Genomic DNA, 10,955 nt, shown 5'->3' with positions numbered 1-10,955 from the left:
TTACATTTGAGCATTCGCGGTGGATCAGTTCGTGCGTGCTCAAGTCTAAACTCGCCTTTAGATCACGCCATGCTTTCACTGTACCACAACATAAAACAGGCAGGTTTCGGAGATCTTTTATTTTCAACGCCCATCAGCATATATACAATCTCATAGCAGACAATTTTAAAATTCTTAATATAAATAAATTTAAATCTCGACAGTTTTTAATGGACGGACAAGCGTGAACATGCAAGGAAATGCTGGGTGATGATGACCTGCGGTGGGCGCGGGGTGCCTTCGATGCATTTGCTGCGACTGAGGGTCAATTGTCTATTGCTAACATGGGTCAGTCATGAACCGACAGGGTATTATTTTTGTTTTGTTGAAATATAGTTATACAACATATGTCAAGAATAGTGCGTATTTAAATATTCTATCTTAGGTGAACCTTAAATAGGTTGAGTGAGAATAGCAGCTTGCTAGACTTCGCCCTTAAGTTTACACAAACTTTTTGTTTGTTTCCATTGTACTTAAGTATCTTATTTTTTGTAACTTATAAAGGTTAATAAAAGTCGTTTTTATTAATTTATTTAGGCAAATAATTTTTTTGTGGCATTATAGCGCAAAAAATGTGGCGAGCATGGGCGGGTTCTGATAGTGGGCCATACTGTAATAACACCTTTTGAAGAAGGCACTTCAGTTCCGATCTACCAATCTTTACTATCAAGAGATTTTAACTCTGGCGAGATTGTGCTTTGACAAAAACACCTTTGGATCTATTAGGAAAAAAAAAATTATCAGATGTATGAAGAACCATCAATGTCTACTGTGGTTACCCTAAGAAAAATTTACCTAACATGGGTTTTAAGTACAAGGCGATTAATAAACGCCATACAGTAATAAAGTCTCAACGTTTACGGGAATGGCAGGAAGTATTTAACGGCTATAAGACAATATAGGGATGAAATAAAATAAAGGGAAGAGGATAACAATAATATACACAGGCTCAGAAAGTGGCTTTGTTCCAAACTGTCTACTACACTCAAGCAGACTCCTTACTAAATTACCAAGTGTTATGTATCGGCTCCTTAAAAATATTCCTAAAAATAGTGTGATGGTTATGGATAATGCTAGTGGTCAAGTAGTAAAGTTACCTTGTTCTATTAGTACTAAAGCAGAAATTCAAAATTTTATGGTAGACAATAGCATATATTTTGAAGAGGCGTACAAAAAACGAGAAATTAAGTACTAACAGCTTTTAAAATAAATAATAAGTATGCGTGTGATAAACTCACAATAGAAAATAGGCATACAGTGTTGCGTCTACCTCCATATTATTGTGTTCTTAATCCCACTGAACTTATATGACATTAAGTAAAATCGGGTATTGGGAGAAATAATACTTTTCAACATTAAATAATAATAAAACAAAATAATATTGCAACCGATAGTTACATTATTATAAACAGAGTTAAATTTAAAGGTAGAATAAGTTATTAAACAGTGTTTGAATTCATAAGAAATAGTTGCATTTTGTATTCTATATTATGCTCGTATTTTATTATTAATTTTATTTACTCTTATATTATTATTATAGTTTTATAAATAAATATTAGTTATAAAACTATCTCGTTTCACTAGTTTTGCTTTACCTTGGAGAAGAGAATAAGTAATATTATTAAAATAATAGTACATAAATTTGCATATTTTTTGTACTTATTAATATTTTCTAATAAAATAATATTCTTTAATTTGTAAGTTTCATTAAGAATAATTTTCAAGCCGACCCTGATTCCTTTATCACCTCTTAAAAAGGTTGGATGGGCTCACAATCTATAACTTTTCCCTAAAGAGCAGAAAAATAAAATGGACTACGCTGTAATAGGTTATTGCCACCAATTATACTCCGTTTGAGTTAATTATTTAACGTAAAATACAGGATAATAATAACGAAAAATTTAAAGTAGAACAAGCAGCATTTAAAAAGAACATTAAAAGTTGAAATAAATTTGTAGGTCCTTATAAAATTATTAAAGTTCTAGATAAAAATCGTGTTGAGATATCCAATTATAGAAAAAATTAAACAATTCATATAAAAGAAAAAACCCCTTGTTGTTAATGATCAAACCTCTGCAGTATCGCAGTAGGAATAAAAACATCAATCATCCACAATCTAAATTTCAATCCTGATATATACTCCCTTTAAAATTGGGAAACCCTCAAAATAAAATAGGCTCATGGACTTTTATACAAATATACGTTTCTACCATAACAAAACAATTTAAGTCATTACAAGTACTACTCAGTAATAAAAGAATTAATTTAAAATAACACCAATAAACATAATCTTGGAACAGTATTTTAATATCTACCACATTGTAGAAATTCCTATAAATAAAATACAAACTCAAACTTTCTTAAATCTAAATTTTAATAGAAAGTCGAAAAGAAAACTAATAGGTGGTCTTCGATTAATAACGAGCAATTTCGATGAAACCTACGCTGAATATTATGATCAAGCCGTTGAAGAACTCTAAGAACTTATCAACAAAATCTCAAAACCTCGAAACTCTTTTAAAAGATCAATCAACACTTTTTGAATAGTCAATACCAAATTTTCAAAATATTACGAAAACCTTGGAACAAAATCAATTATTCGGCAATCAAATAAAGGAATTACAACGTTTTGTTCTACAAAGTTATGATGAAAACTTAATAGCTTATCCTTTTCTACATTTTCAAACCATCCCTTTTTCTAGTATTACAGAGAATATTTTGCTATATGAAATAATCATACAAATCAAAAGCTACAGAAAAGAAAATCAATTTAGGTTTATTTTAGTATTTTAGGAATTCCAATTATTGAAGAAAATAATTATAATTATTATCATTTATATTCCGTTCCTATAAAACAAATATCTTCTTTGAAATGAGCAAAATTACGCACATATTAATGACGCCTGCAAAGAGGTCTACAATCAAGAATATTCATGGCTGGACCTCCATACAACGAAAATTGATAACCTAGCTCCATGCGATGTAAAGCTGTTACAATATGACAAGAATACTTCCAGTTGCAGCCAAATTTCAAGTGCGAACTGTAGTGGTTGCTATCTAAATTTGTGCCGGAAATAAAGACAAAAAGACCTCTTAAGATATTCAAGCGTTTCGCTTATTTTATATATATATATATATATATATATTTATATATATATATATATATATATATATATATAGTTTAGCTACTTTTAATTAAACATTTTGGAAATATCGGCTTCCAAGCTTAAAATATGGAGCGCCTATCAAAATTAAAGATTTTGATAGGCGCTCCATTGTCAATAAACGTCAAACAATAGTTTATTAGAAAACGAATGATTCAGAAGACATTATCATTTTGCCGTCTTGTAAGATAAGTGAACTAAGTAGAAACAATAAAACCTTAAGATTTAATATTTATTAAGCGATATTTAGTATCTTTTTTTGACAAAAATGCATTATTTTAATAATTGTTTAACTTTAAATTAAATCCAAATAATTATAACTACCTACTCTATATGACCAATACATTATTACCATTATTACTACGAAGTACAATTTATATAATGTTCAATTTTTTGCATTGTATTAATTATAAATTGTGTATGATTTTGGTTATAATATTAGTCGCGGCAATAATTTTTTGCGGAGCGCTTCGACGTTTTCTTCGTAAAAAACGTAAACGTTACGGTCGTAAACTTTATTTTGCAGGTAACCTAAGAGAAACGAATCAAGAGGTGTAAGGTCTGAACTGTTCACTGGCCAACCAATTGATCCATATGCGTCCGGCCTAATCCGTCTGATCTAAAGATATTTCTCATTTAAAAATCGCAAAACAGGTACACATTACTCGCTGTACGGCATTTCTTGACATCTATGGGTCAAATAGCAAAAAATAGTCCTGTCTTTAATGTCTAATTACTTGTTTTCTAGGAAACGTTAAACAATGCACCGCCTAACAAGATCTTCAATATTTAATTTTTTTTAAAGTTTGGAGCCCGATATTTCAAAAACGGTTTAATTAAAACTATTAAAAGTAGTCAAACCATATTGAAAAAATTCTTCCATTTCGCTCAAAGAGACCTCAATATTATTTTAAATAGGCGAAAAAACACAAAACACATCTTGGTCTCGAATGTCATATAATAAAATTAATTTTTGAAATCGTTACATGTTTTGCTCAGAGATGAGCATTCTCACCATAAACAGCAGAACAATCTGCACATTTTAGGCTATATACATTCATAGAGAGGGTCTGGTTTCTACAGTCTTTACTAAGTTCTGCTTAAGTGAGTTAGTTGTCTTAAAAGCTATAGTAACAAAAGCCTAAAAAATTTGGCTGGTTGTTGGGAAATGCCGCCAAAGTAGCTTAAAGCAGTGGTATAATGAACTTACCCACAATAAAAACTGTTAAAGGCAGTTCAAATCTCATGACTGACTAATTTTTATTTAATTTCATTGTTTGTTTTTTTGTAAATAGTATATTGTTTTTCTTAGGCGTTTTTACTTCTAGTGTTATCATATAGCTGGTTGGTAACAGGTCTGAGTTATTAGTCTTCCGCCATAATGCTTTTAAATATTTTTAAACATTTTAATTTACATTTAAGTTTTGCCTTGCAATTGGGTTTACTTTATGTTTTTAGGTCTAATGATACTTATTTCTGAGCAAAACTAGTAACCATTTTAAAAATTAATTTTATTATATCACTTTCGAGATCGACACTTTGTGTTTTTTCGCGTATTTAGTCAAACCATATATATTTCAAATCGGAAAATTCGGCTCTATTTAACAATGAAGTCCATAAGAAAAAACTGACTATCTGTTAAAATTTTACATTTCTAAAATAAAAAAAAATTCGCTGGCATCAGATTCAAAAATTCTAAGTAAAACCCCATAGGTTTTGTTTTTTTTTTCTTTTCACCTAGCCCTGTAGAGAGGGTGTAATATATGAGGAAAGACCCTGCAAATAATCAATACTTAGAAAATGATTTAGCTCTTATGCTTAGAACATTGAAAGGCTAGAATTAGTCAACAACTTTGAGTTCAACATGTGAACAGAGGCAAGGGGGGTGTTTTATATTTCTAAAAAAAATTAAAGAAGTAAATAAAAATTTAAATAGTTTAAAATCTCGCAGAAAATAAACTAAATTTTCTCGCAATATTTAGGTTTAATTCCGGAGCAAGAATTTTACGTGCGCTCTCGTTGTCCGTTAGAATATAAACCACTAGACAGGCTTTCATAAATATACAAACAAAAAAAAAAATTTTTTAATGCCAAAAAAAAAACAATATTTAGGAAAAATGTAAAGGGAAATCAATCTTTAGAACTGAATATTACTTTTTAATAATTGACAAATCAGCCTTTATTTTACCCTATTACAATTAACTTTGTACACAAATATATTTTTTAATCATACCACAGGATATCAGTAACGAAATAAGTCTAGAGATGAACCACATATTCAATAAAATAGTCGGTAGTAGCTTTAGGTGATAATTGATCCGTATCTGGGAATGCCGTAATTACTTGTACTATAATCACAACTTCACCTGGAAGTACCTGCTGAATGGGAATAAATCTGTGTAGAATCAGCTCTTTAAGTCCGCATCTACGATGATCCAGGTTAAATGTCAGTGCTTGATCCAGATACGCTTCTTTTAGTTTCGTATATCTGCGGACCTGCCAAAAAATTGGTAATTAAATAATAGGTAATAATTAATTAAAAGTCATAGTGAAATAGTGTTTTTTTTAAGTTTTAAATTTATGTACAAAAGAACAATCAATCTTTAATAGGTTTAAGAAGTTTATTAACATTTTTGACTATTTATACTTAAAAAATGACAAATATTACAAATTAAAAAAAAATGGCAATATTACAGAGAGCTAGACTTGCATTTTCAGATGCCAGGCCACAAACAAATTATTCAAAAGATTTCATGTGAAAACTAGGCAGATATGAGAATGAATACCAGTAAGATCATCAAAAAGCTATAGATTAAAAACTGCTGATGCTATAAGAATACTGTTGGAAACGGTGGTAGCCCGCATATTGATCGATGAAGCTTATATTAAGAATAATAGAGAGTTTATTTATTAGGCCTAGTCTTGACGACTACCCATTTTAGACTTCTCTGAGTCTATAATTGCACCCCAGAAGTTGAGATATGACATAAATGAACTATGAATATATACTAGATAAAAACAGAACAAGACACTACATATAATTTTAAGATGTAATATGTTTACTAATAGACATTGCATGTTAAAATCAATGAATCTTTTAAGTACTAGGCAAACTTTCACTTCTAACTTCATGATTTTTCCGTTCAAAACTTTAAATAGTTCAATGCTTTTTTATCATTTATTGCCTTATAAATTACTGGGTGGCTGATCATTTGTCCTGGAGAATCATAAACATAATACTAGTTCAAGAAATAACTTTTTTGTTTATAGGGTAAACACAAGAGCAAGGCAAATAATTTATGTTATAAGTATAAACAGCTAATATTGACTTACCTAGTAATATAAAAAGTAAAATCTTTTTTTTTTGTATTTAAATTGATTAGCAAAAAAAAGCATTGAGATTTACTCCAAATAAAAAACTAACTTAGTTTAGTATTTTAAGTAATCATACTGTGTAGTTTTATTTTTATAAGTTTAGTTTTTAAGTTATATATTTTGTAAATTTGTTCTAGCCAAGTGTCATTAATGAAGTTTATCATAGTTATTAATATTTATACTAAACAGTGTGTGTTAAAATACAAAAAGAGAATTATTTAATACTGTGTTAAAATAATTCAGGATTTTCCCTAAACCTTATTGAACTTAGTGATGAAATAGTCCATACTTACTACAGTGGAGTCGTAGGTTAAGGTATAATAAAAACAATACAGTCTTTCCTCCACTTTTTTAAAATAAAGGTGTATATTTTTCATTTCATCTTGAATTAAATTTCTTCAAGTATAGCAAAACATATTTGGAAGAACTGACTTACTTTTAAAGAACACTACATATACAGGGTGTCCTATTTGCTATGCGTGACTATTACTCTTTCCAAAACTATAGGAGATTGAAAGGCGGTTAAATTAGAAAAAACTGATTTCAAATTCTGTTTTCCCACAAGTACCCCATAATGGAATTACGTATCTAAAGTGGCTCAAAAAGTATGAACATATATAAACATTTTATTTTTCTAATTTATATAGCTTCTACATATACATATACAGGGTGTTTCAAAATTAGGTGCAAATATTTCAAGAGCGTATTGTCGGATATAAAATAATACTTTTTTTTCCTATAAACATGTACTTTTATAAAAGGCAAAAACACAAAATCTACAGCATCACACAAACATTGAATAAAATTACAAAGGTTAGATGCTTCGCTCGACTAGAGCATCATCAGACCTATAATAATTAAGATGATGTAACCCGAAGAAAGGAAAATTGAGCCAGAACTTACCATAACATATACAAAACACCTAACATATAAATAAACAAAGCTTACAATAAAGTGGCACTATCTATGTACAAAGAACTTAACTAAACAATCAAATCACCTTGTACATTCCAGAAATCTAACAATCATATGAGAGTCTAAAATTATTTAAGGTTATTAAAAGCTAGGTGGCCATCAAATTCAAACCTTTTATTAACACAGGACAGATCTGGGCTTTTAAAAACTTTACTAATTTCCATTGTCTCCAGCAAGTCCAGTTTTTTACTTTTATTGCACTGATGAAGTATTTTTATATTTTGGCTGTCAGGAAAATTATGTTTGGAGTCGAGGAGGGGATTAACAATAGCCGATCTGGTGCAATGTTGCGAACTCGTGGGAAATTTCCAGATTTATGGGAAATTTCGAGGTTCAAAGGGAATTTTTAACCAAAAACACCATATTCGTGGGAAATTCTAACATGCATGTAATAGTTTTTAAAAAATGTGTATATCATTACATACTCGTATATTTCTAGCAAACAATAAACCCAATTTTTTAAAGCATTTTTATTAACGGCAATCGCGACTTGTCAAATGGCCACATCGATAGTTTTCCACCTCACTTTTGCGTACTGTAGCCGAACACAAATTCTTCGGGGGTTTACCGGCTTATTTATTTAGATTACTATTTTCATTTTGTTGACGTTCTGCTTTTGCATTTAGATTACGCATTGTGATTTGTTAGAATACGTATTAATGTAATTAATTAACTGACGGTGTTATCGTGTTGTTCAGCTGTAAATTGAGTTTATTTGAGAATATTCCTGCCATAATGTCCATCATCTCGTCAGATGAAGATGAAAGCATCGCAATAAATGAACCGCCACAAAAAAAATACAAAAATAAAATGAAAGTCTTTCAAAATTCTTGGTTGGAAAATCCAGATTATAAAAATTGGTTAAAACCAGTTAAAAGTAATAATGAAAAATGCAGGTAGGTGATTTTTACCATTTTGATTGTATGTACGACTCACAAAATTATTATTTTTTACTTATGTAATTATACTTTTTAGATGTTCAGCATGTAATGTTACTTTAGTGTGCGGAAAATCCGAACTAGATAAACATAAGAAATCCCAAAAACACATTAATATAATGAATTCTGCAATGTGTACACCTTCAGTTTCCACATTTATCAAAGCTCCAGATGCCCATGACCAAGTTAAATCATTGGAAATAGCAATATCTTAATTTTTTGCAGAGCATAATATAGCATTTCAACATGTGGACCACCTTACTAAAATTCTTAAAGCATATATACCAGATTCCAAAATTATAAAAGATGCAACTCTCCATCGAACCAAGTGCACGGAAATAATTAAAAATGTAAAGTAGAAACTGAAGAGCTTATTGAAATTTTACGTAAGCAGAAATTTTCAATACTTCTTGACGAATCAACTGATATTAGTGATACTAAATTATTATGCCTTTTGGTAAGTATTATCTACGAATTTTAATATTTATCTAAAATTATCTTTTATACGTATAGGTATCTGTAAATGTATTTTTTTATTTATTTATTAGTATTAAAAAGTACAATACTTTTGCAAAAGTCAATTCAATGTTTTTATATAAACAAAAAAAACTACAGTTGATCTACAAAATATAAATCTGTTAAAAAGAAATAAAAATAAATTTGTACTAACATAAAAAATATGTGCATGCTCTTCTCATTTAATTAATTTTATTATTACTATTTTAGGTACGATATGCAGATGAACAATTCAAAGTCTGTACAAGGTTATTAGAAGTAATAAAACTAGATGCTAAGGATTGCTCTGCAGCTGCTTTGTTTGCAGCAGTAAAAAAATGCTTCATTGACAAGGGCATACCTTTTAATAATATTATTGGTGTAGCATCAGATGGAGCTGCAGTAATGGTAGGAAAAAACAATTCTTTCTTTTCAAGGGCAAAAGAGGAAGTTCCTCATGCTTTATTATTGAGATGCATATGCCACATTAGCGCAATTGTGGCTAGCAAAGCGTGCGCTGAATTGCCACGGAGTCCAGAGGATTTAATTCGCAATATTGCCAACTACATTTCTGGCAGCGCGAAGCGTTGCGCAGTTTTATGCAAATTTCAAGAATTTTTTCACAAAGTAAAAAATAAAATATTAAAACTATCATCAACGAGATGGCTTTTTCTGCATGAGTGCGTTAAAAGAATTCTCGAAAACTGGGACGTTTTGGAACATTATTTCCTTCTAGCAGTTGCCGAAGATCAATTAAAAATAGCAAGCACTATCTTAGAGGACATGAAGAATCCTTTTATTAAGGGTTATTTATTTTTTTTTAGCATTTGTGTTAAATTATTTTAATTCATTTAACGCGCTCTTTCAAAGTCGTGATATTGTGATAGATCAATTGTACGAACGGTGTTGCACAATTTTAAGGCAACTATCGCAAAACTTTTTAAAACCCCAATTTGTCTATAAATGTGTAACCATTAATTTGAAACACCCAGAACACTTACTTCCCATTGAAAATATTTGTTTGGGTGCTGCTTGTATGGAACATTTAAAATACACATACAATCCAAAGATTTAGTTCACGAGTTTCGTCTTAAATGTCTGAATTTTTATTTAACTGCCACTCAAGAACTGAAGGATCGCATACCGGTACAAAACTCCATATTTAGAGAATTTCAATTTTTAAGATCTGATGTTTCATTGGATATTCAGCGCAGAGAGATGGAAGGGGTTAAGATGTTAGAGCTATTGATTATGCAATACAATAATTTAATTGATGTTGACAAACTCGATTTTGAGTGGCAGAGTTTACCCTTTCATTTTCCTGAAAATAAAAAGAATGAACTCGTCAAGTTACCCATAGAAATATTTTGGAAGGAAGTTAGTGAAGCAACGGATTTTGATAAAAAACCTGTACTTAGTAATTTAAGTATTGTCCCTAAATTAATTTTTTTCTATAGTAACAGATGTGAAAAATAAGAAAAGAAACCTTTTATCCGATGATACCTTAAATGGTGTAAAAGTCTTTCGAAGCTCCATGCAATCAAAAAATATTGATTGTACAAATTTACAAGTTACTAAAGCACATTTGAATTTACATAATCAAAGTTTGTACTCTTTTAAAACTAAAAAATAAAATAAAATTTTTCCAGAATTATATTTGTTTGTTTAATGCCCATTTTCACCAACATTTTTAAGGAGGATTTAAGCCTTTAATTTAAGTGTTTTAACACTTAAATTAAACGCTTTTTTTACACGCTTTTTTAAGCCTTCCTTAAATGTCGGTAAATGAAAATGGCCAGACTGCAGACTTCATGGCCGGCTAGTCCCAAAATTCCAAACCCCCTCTCTCTTTTCTGTCTGTATTTTATACCGTTTTCCAATTGCTTGCACTGACTGCACTCAGTGTATCTCCATTTTTTTGCGGCCTTCAATAAAAGAAAAGGATAATAATAAAAATTGCAGTCAGTGC

General features: G+C 29.9%; 1 long non-coding RNA gene across 1 annotated transcript; it reads left to right on the top strand.

Moving 5' to 3' along the window:
* Nucleotides 1–8,099: 8,099 nt before the first annotated feature.
* On the top strand, nucleotides 8,100–10,652 carry LOC126736487 (uncharacterized). Its single transcript, XR_007660675.1, has 3 exons — nucleotides 8,100–8,449; nucleotides 8,529–8,948; nucleotides 9,218–10,652. It is a non-coding gene; the product is annotated as an uncharacterized LOC126736487 (long non-coding RNA).
* The last annotated feature ends 303 nt before the right edge of the window (nucleotides 10,653–10,955 follow it).

Source organism: Anthonomus grandis, chromosome 5, assembly GCF_022605725.1.
Source record: "Anthonomus grandis grandis chromosome 5, icAntGran1.3, whole genome shotgun sequence".
Taxonomy (NCBI): Eukaryota; Metazoa; Arthropoda; class Insecta; order Coleoptera; family Curculionidae; genus Anthonomus; species Anthonomus grandis.
Note: the sequence above shows the minus strand (reverse complement) of the source record. Positions and strands in the feature narration are given on the sequence as shown.